This window comes from Stigmatopora nigra, chromosome 10 (genome assembly GCF_051989575.1).
Source record: "Stigmatopora nigra isolate UIUO_SnigA chromosome 10, RoL_Snig_1.1, whole genome shotgun sequence".
NCBI classification, from domain to species: domain Eukaryota; kingdom Metazoa; phylum Chordata; class Actinopteri; order Syngnathiformes; family Syngnathidae; genus Stigmatopora; species Stigmatopora nigra.
The window spans coordinates 3,179,589-3,189,447 of NC_135517.1; the positions used below are offsets into that span (position 1 = coordinate 3,179,589).

The following is a 9,859-nucleotide window of genomic DNA, read 5'->3' on the forward strand; positions in this document are numbered from 1 at the left end:
AATATATAAATATAATCATCCCAGCATACAATTAAAACTATTAAACATTTCCAATCAAGTACTACTAAAAAACATATTCAATATCATTTTTTTCTTCTAAAAATGCACAGCACACAAAAATGCAAAGTCTCTGTATTTTCTTTTTATGTTTACGGATTTTTCAATAAAAACGGGCGGCCATTTTTAATGTTCAGGCCCATGCAATCAAATCAAGAACCTTTCTTTACAGGCATGTTGGCTTACAGGAAATGAGGGCCCTCCTCAGTGTAATTAATAGGCACAATTATGTAATCGGGGAGTGGTCCGGAGTTGTCGGCAAACGGGACCAGATGTCCCCCTAGCCTTAAAACCCCACCCCACCCACCCTCTTGGCTCCACTGTGGAATTGCCGCGATCTCTTACAGTGGGGTCAGCGCCATCCTTGGCCTTTTTTTATTCTTTTTCTTGTAAATAAAGACGACGTGCTTTACGAGACTACCAATAACCGTAATACCTTCAAGGTCAATTAGCAGCCAGGCATACAAAAAGGTAGTTCGCTAACAGTGTAACGTTTATGGAAATCGGGTGTTTGTAACATCAGAATTGAATGTTAAGTGTATTTTGGCTGTTTTTTGGGGAGGTATGGGCAGTTTTGTTTGAAATGTTGTTGTTTTTTGGGTTATCTTGTTTGTTAGAAAGTGATTTTTTTAATTGGCGGGGTTGTTGTAAGAAGTTTTTTTGAAGCTAGGTTAGCAGATTAGCGCGGTTTTTGAAGAGAATAGTTAGGGAGTTTGGATGAAAAATGTTTTGCAGGGTGAAAAATATGGTGTAGTTGATAAAGTAAGTTGTTCAGATGTTTGGTTAATTCAGTTTTAAATTTGATTCAGGGGTTACTGCAGAAATGTGGGATGGTATTTCTGTTAGCATGCAAGTTGGACTTGCTAACATTAGCTGCTAATGTCACAGAGTGGGCTAATTTAGGTGCTCGGACGTTTGGTCGCCGGTCTTTTGGTCGCCGGTCAAATGGTGACAGAGTTTAAACCAGCTCCCAAAATTATATTCATGGGAGAGAGTTTAATATTTAAGTACTGTTTAATATCCAAGTACTGTTTAATATCCAAGTGCTGTTTAATATCCAAGTACTGTTTAATATCCAAGTACTGTTTAATGCCTTAGTGCTGTTTATTATCTAAGTACTGTTTAATATCTAAGTACTGTTTAATATCTCAGTACTGTTTAATATCTCAGTACCGTTTAATATACAAATACTGTTTAATATCTAAGTACTGTTTAATATCCAAGTACTGTTTAATATCCAAGTACTGTTTAATATCCAAGTACTGTTTAATATCCAAGTACTGTTTCATATCTAATTACTGTTTCATATCGAAGTACTGTTTAATATCTAAGTACTGTTTCATATCGAAGTACTGTTTCATATCGAAGTACTGTTTAATATCTAAGTACTGTTTCATATCGAAGCACTGTTTAATATTTAAGTACTGTTTCATATCGAAGCACTGTTTAATATCCAAGTACTGTTTAATATCTAAGTACTGTTTAATATCTAAGTACATTTGACCGGCAACCAAAAGACCGGTGACCAAACGTCCGCTCACGGCTAATTTATCGACATTTATAGATGGATGGATTTCTTTTGCAAGGTCTTTATAATTCTGACATTTTGACCTTTTCCAACCACATATTATGAATTGAAGTCTGTCTTTTTACTGTTATCACTATTTGCTGTCCTTGTCATCTCGTCTAAGATGCGGTTTCAAAACAAACAAAACCTAGAACAGCCACAACCAAGCCTATCTGATCCAAATTCCACCTCTTATCTTCCTAAATCATCATTTTTTTTTTCCAAGTCACTTAAAACGAACCCATGAAACTTAATAACCAATAGTGTCATTAAAAAACAACAACGGAAAAACACGTTTTAGCAAAAAAACAAGTTGGAAATGCCTTCCAGCAGGGGAAAAAAAGCAGCCGGACTCCCCGAGCTGCCGTCCCAAGCAGTCGGCAACTTTTCCCCTGCTTTTTTGGCTCCGACATCAGGCCTCCCTCCCTCCCTCCCTCCCTTCTTTGCTCCCTCCCTGCAGCCCACCCAAGAAGTAGCGGCAGCAACTCATGGGCGTACCACTAGAGCGGCTGCACATTTAAAAACAACATGCATCTCACTCTCACTGTCAAATGATTCTTCCTTTTCCAAAACATACCATACTTAATACAAATGGAAACTTGGGTCTCATCCGCAGACAATCACAGCATCTCTTACCAACTCCATTAAAAGGAAGACAGTTTTTTGCAACTACTTTTAAATTGTAAATGATATAAAATGATGTCAATGGTGAAGAAAATTGTGTGATTTAGTGCAGGGTTATTACTTCGTTTTTATACATTTTTTTTTTGAAATGAAGCCATTTTTTTTTTTGGGGAGAATCCTTGAACTGTTCGCCAAACTTTTATGGGATAACATTGAGGAACACTGTTTGTTGAGATAAGCCTGACAGCTGTTTTTAACAACTTCTGCGGTTTAGAATACAAAACTGAGACAGTTTTTTTTTTGTAGGTTATTCCAATAGTAGGGTTTCCCCTTTTAGGGATTTATAAGCCTGGTGGGCCACCCTGAAATTGAGATTAGATAGATGAATTGAAATGGTGAAATGTGGTTGAAATGTGGAATTTTTTTGAGGGATTTTTATGTGTATTAGTTTGAGAGTTTTTTTTTAAGTTGTTTTTACGGGTAGGATAATTTGAGGGGGAATGGAGTACAAATGTAGGGAATTATATTTGGGTGTATTTGAATATTTTGCTTAAAAATTACTAATGTGAGTTTATTTTTGAGAGAATATTCAAAATTAACATGGTAACACATTTATAGTTATATATAATTCATGCTAAAAAAAAGAAACTATAATTATTTTTAAAAACTTCATGCTAAAAAGAGAAACGATAAAATGTTTCAAAAACTTCATGCTAAAAAGAGAAACTATAACAAAATGTTTCAAAAACTTCATTCTAAAAAGAGAAACTATAAAAATGTTGAAAAACATAAATTTTAACCACATTACTACAACTTGCGATACATATACAAACACAATACTGTATTTTATGATCGATATGTGGAAAAAAACTGTCCCAGCTCTTTGTGATTGCATCGAATTGCATTGTACCGTATTTTCAGGACTATAAGGCGCACTTAAAAGTCTTGAATTTTGTCCAAAATAGACAGGGCGCCTTATAATCCAATGTGCTTTATATATGGGAAAAAATTAAATGTCATTCATTGACGGTGCGCCTTATCATGCATTGCGTCTTATATTCGTGAAAGTACGGTATTTTTGTTCGTTTGTTAAACGGTTGTCATTAAAAGTATTCCTATTTGACAGAAAAGTGAATTTTAGGCCTTTTTTCGTCAGGTTTATTGTCATTGATGGCAACAGTGGTCCAAGTTTTGACCGGTTTGGACGACTTCTGCCGTCAACGCCGCTGAAACGTGACCATTCATAAATTGGACATCTATCAACGTTCAGGGCAGTTTATATTGGAGTACGACGTAAATCATTAATGCATCCTCTCGAGGTGTCGAGTTTTCCTCGGGATCATCCGCGACATTCCACGTGGAGCCTCGAGTCTGCAAGACGGGCGTCGGGCCACGCCACGCGCTCGTAAATTCGAGGGCGCTTGACCCGTGGCAGGGTGACGTGTCGGAGTATCGGTGACGGCGCTCTCGTAAGTCACACGCGTCGGGACTTCCTGTTATGGCATCGTATTTACTACATGTGGCGCCGGTGAGGGGGAAATTAGAGGATTCGAGGAATAGGAAAGAAGGAAAGTGATTCAAATAGATGGAAAGAAAATCATTATTTTTGGAAATCCTTTATTTTGGATAACACAAATAACTAATAAAGATAATAAACTAAATAAACTAAATAAACTAATTAATTTTTTTTAATTAAATGCATTTTATGGATTATTTAATCTTATTGTTTACTAAAGAAAAATCTATTTTAATCATTATGTTCCATATTAAAGTAGTAAACAGAAAATATTTTTATATATTTTTAGGTTTTACAAAATATTTTTGAACTAAAAACACAAAAAACTGAATAAAAAATGACAATTATTGATTTAAAAAGGAGAAAAATTCTGAAAATATAATATACATCTATAATCTTCATTTGAATTTAATCCTAAAACAGAAAGTCAGCACTTTACTTTCTCGGGCCGCACAAAATGATCCGTCGGGCCAGATTTGGCCCCCGGGCCGCCACTTTGACACCAATGGTTTAGAGATACGATTTGAAATTTTTTAAAAATATATTTCCTTCTAGCCTCCCAAAAAAAAAAAATGGACCGCGGCCATAGTTTGAACACCATCTACAAATCCTATTTCAAATTCTAGACACGGAATGTCCCTTTTTTCAGCAAAAAAATCCACTTTAAATTATTACAGCAGGAACTCCATGTGTAATATTTACCATACACACTAGTAAGAACACCCACACACATCCAAACATTGCTGGAGGCGCATACTTGAAAAAAAATGAACAAAAAAAAACATCCCGTGTACTGTAATAAGATCCAATCAACATGTTGCTTTGCCTCCTGCCGCACATTCTGTCATCTAACATGTCGCAAAAATAAAACTAAATTACCCATTGTAAAGTGGGACATAATAAGCCAATGGAAAAGACACGAATAAGCAAATTTTCCAAAGTGGAAACATTGTACTTTTACAATTGCATAATAGTAAGTAGATACGAAATCTGGTATTTTTTTTTTAAAGAAAATCTGGGTTGTTTTCATGGTTTGTTTTTGTTGACTTGGTTTTTGTGTTGTTGTTAAGTGGGTATACAAAGGCTATTGTAAAGTTAAAAAGGCAGTTGGTAAATTATATGTATTCATTTTGTATTGAGGTGGTCAAAATGTGGATTTTTTAGTGATTTTTGGGGGGTTTAATGTGTTTTACAGTTTGACGTGGTTTGTTTTTAAAGTTTTTTTTTATGGGTGGGATAATTTGAGGGTGAGTGGAGTACAAATGTAGGAGATTATATTGGAGTGTATTCGAATATATTTGCTTAAAATTTGTTAATGTGAGTTTGTTTTTGAGGGAATTTTTAAAATTAGCATGCTAACACATTTATTGTTGCATATAATTCATCATACAGTTTAAGACAGAATTTTAAATATTTCATTAATGACTGTCATTGACTGTTAACTATCCGAACAATTCAAAACAAGCTACTATAAATGTATTAAAAATTATTTTTTAAATATTTTTTTTAAATTTTTGTCCAATTAAATGTTTCCCCTTTAAAAAAAATATATGTATTTTAAATGTTATAAATATAAAATCTTTTAACATATCAATTTTAACCCTGAGTTTGTCTTCGTAAACGCCAATTTCCTATGAGCAAACTACGGCCCGTGGGCCACATCCGGCCCACTCGACCTTTTAATCCGGCCCGCCGAAATTGTCCAAATATTTTTTCCCCAAAATGGCGCCGTCACACGGAAGCCAATAGCAGTAGCTCTGTCCACTCTTATTAGTTTTCCGTGTTTTAAAGCCCCTCCATCTTTTTTTTAAATTACATTTTAATATTTCTTAATACTTTGTACTTTATACTTTTGACTTTAATAATAACTGACAAGTATGTTAATACTTTACTCCTTTTTATCTCTTTACATTTCATATGTACTATTAACGGATGCCCTTTTTTACATGTATCCTATCTTGTACTGACCCCGCCCATCTGTCAAAATTCTAAAGTCAATGTGGCCCCACCCCTACCCTAGACAATAGCCAACAGCCAATAAAAGCCAACCTCATTCACATATCCAACAGTAACCAACTATCCACCATTGACAGCAATGGACGTCACACAAACGCTGACCCCAGTAAACATAAAAATGCAGTTTTAATGAGAAACCTCAGCGTATCTGCAAGGTTTTATCTTCTATCCTTGCATGCTTCTTTGGACAGTTGCTATTAAAGCCTGATTGTTTCAGGTTCACGGGGTGTGAAAGGCCCTGATTGAGGGGCTGTGATCCCAGTGAGGGTGGTCTGACTCTCTCTCTCTCTCTCTCTCTCTGGTTCCCTCCCCCCTTTACTCTCGAGAAGGTGGGAGGAAGAAGTCTGTTTTTAGGGGGGGTTTTGGTTCAGCTTTGCAAGGCGTCACGTGACACACGTTTAGCCCAAAATGGAATCTGGACAACAACAAAACAAGTTGCCGATGGTTGCCGTCTGTCGCATGGGTCACGTGACCCCACTCGGAGATATTTTGCGGCGTTTTACACGTGCACGTGAAGCGACGATGCCGATAAGCGACTAATCTTGGCGTGCGATAAAAGCCGAGTGGAGGCCTCGCTGCTAATAGGAAGACGACTTCTTCCTGTGGACGCTCTATTTGTGCAAGACGAGTTCCCATTAAGGATCCTTTTGGTCTTATTAACGTGCTTGATAAAGTGTGTGGGGGTGGGCTATGGTGGGGGGGTACATGGGGGACCACCCCCTCGCGGAGCTTTTCATATGTGGCTAAAGGACAAGTGCACCCTCCATACTGTCCCCCAAACTTGATAAAAAGTCAACTATAAGTCATTTTGGAGTCAAGGCATTCAAATAATGCCTGTTTTATTCACTTAGATTACATAGGTAGATTTCATGGGTGAAAGTGGTTTTGTATATACGTGTATGTGTATGTGTGTGTGTGTGTATATGTATATGTATATGTATAAGTATGTGTATATGTGTATATGTATATGTATATGTATAAGTATGTGTATATGTATATGTGTATATGTATATGTATATGTATAAGTATGTGTATATGTGTATACGTGTCTATGTAAAAGTATGTGTATATGTGTATACGTGTCTATGTATAAGTATGTGTACATGTGTATATGTGTATATATGTGTGTATGTGTATGTGTATATATGTGTATATATGTGTGTATGTGTATGTGTATATATGTGTGTATGTGTATGTGTATATATGTGTGTATGTGTATGTGTATATGTGTATACATGTATATATATATATATATATATATATATATATATATATATATATATATATATATATATATATATATATATATATATATATATATATATATATATATATATATATATATATATATATATATATATATATATATATATATATATATTGCCATTTATAGTGCGAGACGGCCATAGAGAAACAAAATAATGTGGTTGTTTCATATAGAAGCTCAAAGTTACCATTAAAACTTTCATAGCAAATTTTCCACCTGTATTTTAGACCATATCTCTCAATCTTACGACTCACCAACTGCAAAACACTACAGTTCATCATCGTCATTGACCACCAACCAATTGAGTTATCTCCATTGCATGTGTACACACACCATCCACCCCATGTGTGTTTAGCACTTTTGCAGTAAATAAATAAGTACTCTATTGAGTTGAAGTATTGTTGACACTCTTGGACAGAGGGGGGGGGGGGTTAGTTTGTGGGTGGGGGTCCTTAATCTGTCCACAGATTAGATTAAAAAGCCTCTTCAATTCAGATGAAGTTCTGCACATCTTTAAGCAGAAGTGTTGTTCTTACTAAGGGGGGGTTGGAAAAAGGGGGAGGGTATGGGGGGTTTGCACATTTGGGAATGATATTGGCACCTCAAGTATTTCAGGTTACAAGGAACAGCTGTTGATCTCACACAAATACACAAATACACACAAATACACACAAATACACACAAATACTCGCAAATACACCCAAATACACACATACACACAAATACACACAATTATACACACAATTATACACACAAATACACACAAATACACACAAATACTACCAAATACACACAAATACTCGCAAATACTCGCAAATACACACAAATACACACAAATACACAAAAATACACACAAATACACACAAATACACACAAATACACACAAATACACACACATAAACACAAATACACATAAATACACACATTTATACACACAAATACACACAAATACACACAAATACACACACATAAACACAAATACACATAAATACACACATTTATACACACAAATACACACACAAATACACACAGATACACACAGATACACACAAATACACACAATTATACACACAAATACACACAATTATACACACAAATACACACAAATACACACAATTATACACACAAATACACACAAATACACTCAATTATACACACAAATACACACAATTATACACACAAATACACACAATTATACACACAAATACACACAAATAGACACAATTATACACACAAATACACACAAATACACTCAATTATACACACAAATACACACAATTATGCACACAAATACACACAAATACACACAAATACACACAAATATACACACATAACCAATAAAACCTCATCTCTCCATCACTTTAAACAAAAAAAAAACAGCCCAACTCACCTCAGCCTGCATCAAACTTGCCAAAGTTCCGCTGAAAGATTCCCCTACAAGTTCCACTTTTTTCCTCCTTGTGTGATGCGAGAAAGTCCGGGTGGTTTCTCCTTCTCCCACACGCGCACGTACTCACATGCACGCGCACGCACGCACGCACGGACGCAAGCGCGAGTTATCCGCTTTGTTTCGACTTGTTTCTTCTTTTCTTTTTTGGGGAGTGTTGAATTCAGGCTAAAGTTTTGGTCGGGATTCCCGATTGGAAGCCAGAAGGTCGGCGTCGGCGTCCCATGTTCGTCGGCCCCCTTCAAAATGCGTAATGCACCCCCTTTCTCGCTCTCGGATCGCGAATCTCCCTCCCTCAGCCCTCACCCCCTCACCCCTTCACTCCCTCCCCCTTTTTCGTGGCTCCTCCACAGTCTGCGGACCACCCCGAAACAGGAAGTTCACTTTTTGTTTTTCTTGGAAGAAAAAAAAAAAGGACAAGACGATGCATCTTCTCCGCTTTTTTTTCTCGTTTCAAAATCACATCATCAGTTTTGCAACTTTTAGGAACTTTTATCCAAATATCCCAAAAGAAATAAAGTATAATAATGCAACTTTTACTTGTACAATTCTTATTTTAGGGGCTAAACTTATAAAAATAACAGGAAAAACACCATGTAATATATTGTTTGCTATTTATTTTCTTATTGTTCATCTATTTATTCATTAACTGTACAAATTATCCTCACAAGGGTTGCTGGGGGTGCCGGAGCCCATCCCAGGGGACATGCCAATCGCTAAGCACCAGGAAAAAGGACAACCAATCATAGCTATGGTCAATTTAAAGTGTCCAATCAGCCTATCATGCATGTTTTTTGGGGTGTGGGGGGAAATTGGAGTACCCGGAAAAAACCCACAAAATCCCAATGCTAACTAAACACAGGAAAGTCAGAATCTGGGATTGAACCCTCGAACTCGGAACTGTGAGCCCGACACGGCAAACACTTGGACGTATTACAGTAATCCCTCGTTTATCGCGACTTCACTTATCGCAAATTTACTTCTTTGTGATTTTTTCTGCTTTTAATGATAAAATAAATCATAAAAATGTGAAAATCCACGCTGAAACTCAGAAATTGAAGCTACTCTTGCTACTATATTAGATTATATTAGATTAGAACATTATTTCATCCCGTATTCGGGAAATTTCTGGTTTGCAGTAGCAAAACAGTAACAAGCACAGACACAGAAGACATTGTAAACCTAGCTAAAAAAAACTGGAGCCACACACAGAACTTTTAACCATAGATGTAAATAAATGTACGCAAAAATGTTTTGGTTTAAAACATAATCACAAAAAATAGTAGTACAAGTCATGGTTAAAATAAAATAGGATTAATACACAATCTAATAAATAGTTTTTTGTATTTTTTCCCAGTTATAATG

General features: G+C 36.0%; 1 protein-coding gene across 1 annotated transcript in view; it reads right to left on the bottom strand.

The window, feature by feature from the left end:
- gli1 (GLI family zinc finger 1) overlaps positions 1-8,750 on the bottom strand; it is a 43,652-nt gene extending 34,902 nt beyond the window's left edge. Inside the window, exon 1 of the mRNA XM_077727134.1 lies at positions 8,438-8,750. The gene's annotated coding sequence lies outside the window, so the exon portion shown is untranslated. The remainder of the gene's footprint in view (positions 1-8,437) is intronic.
- Positions 8,751-9,859: the final 1,109 nt, after the last annotated feature.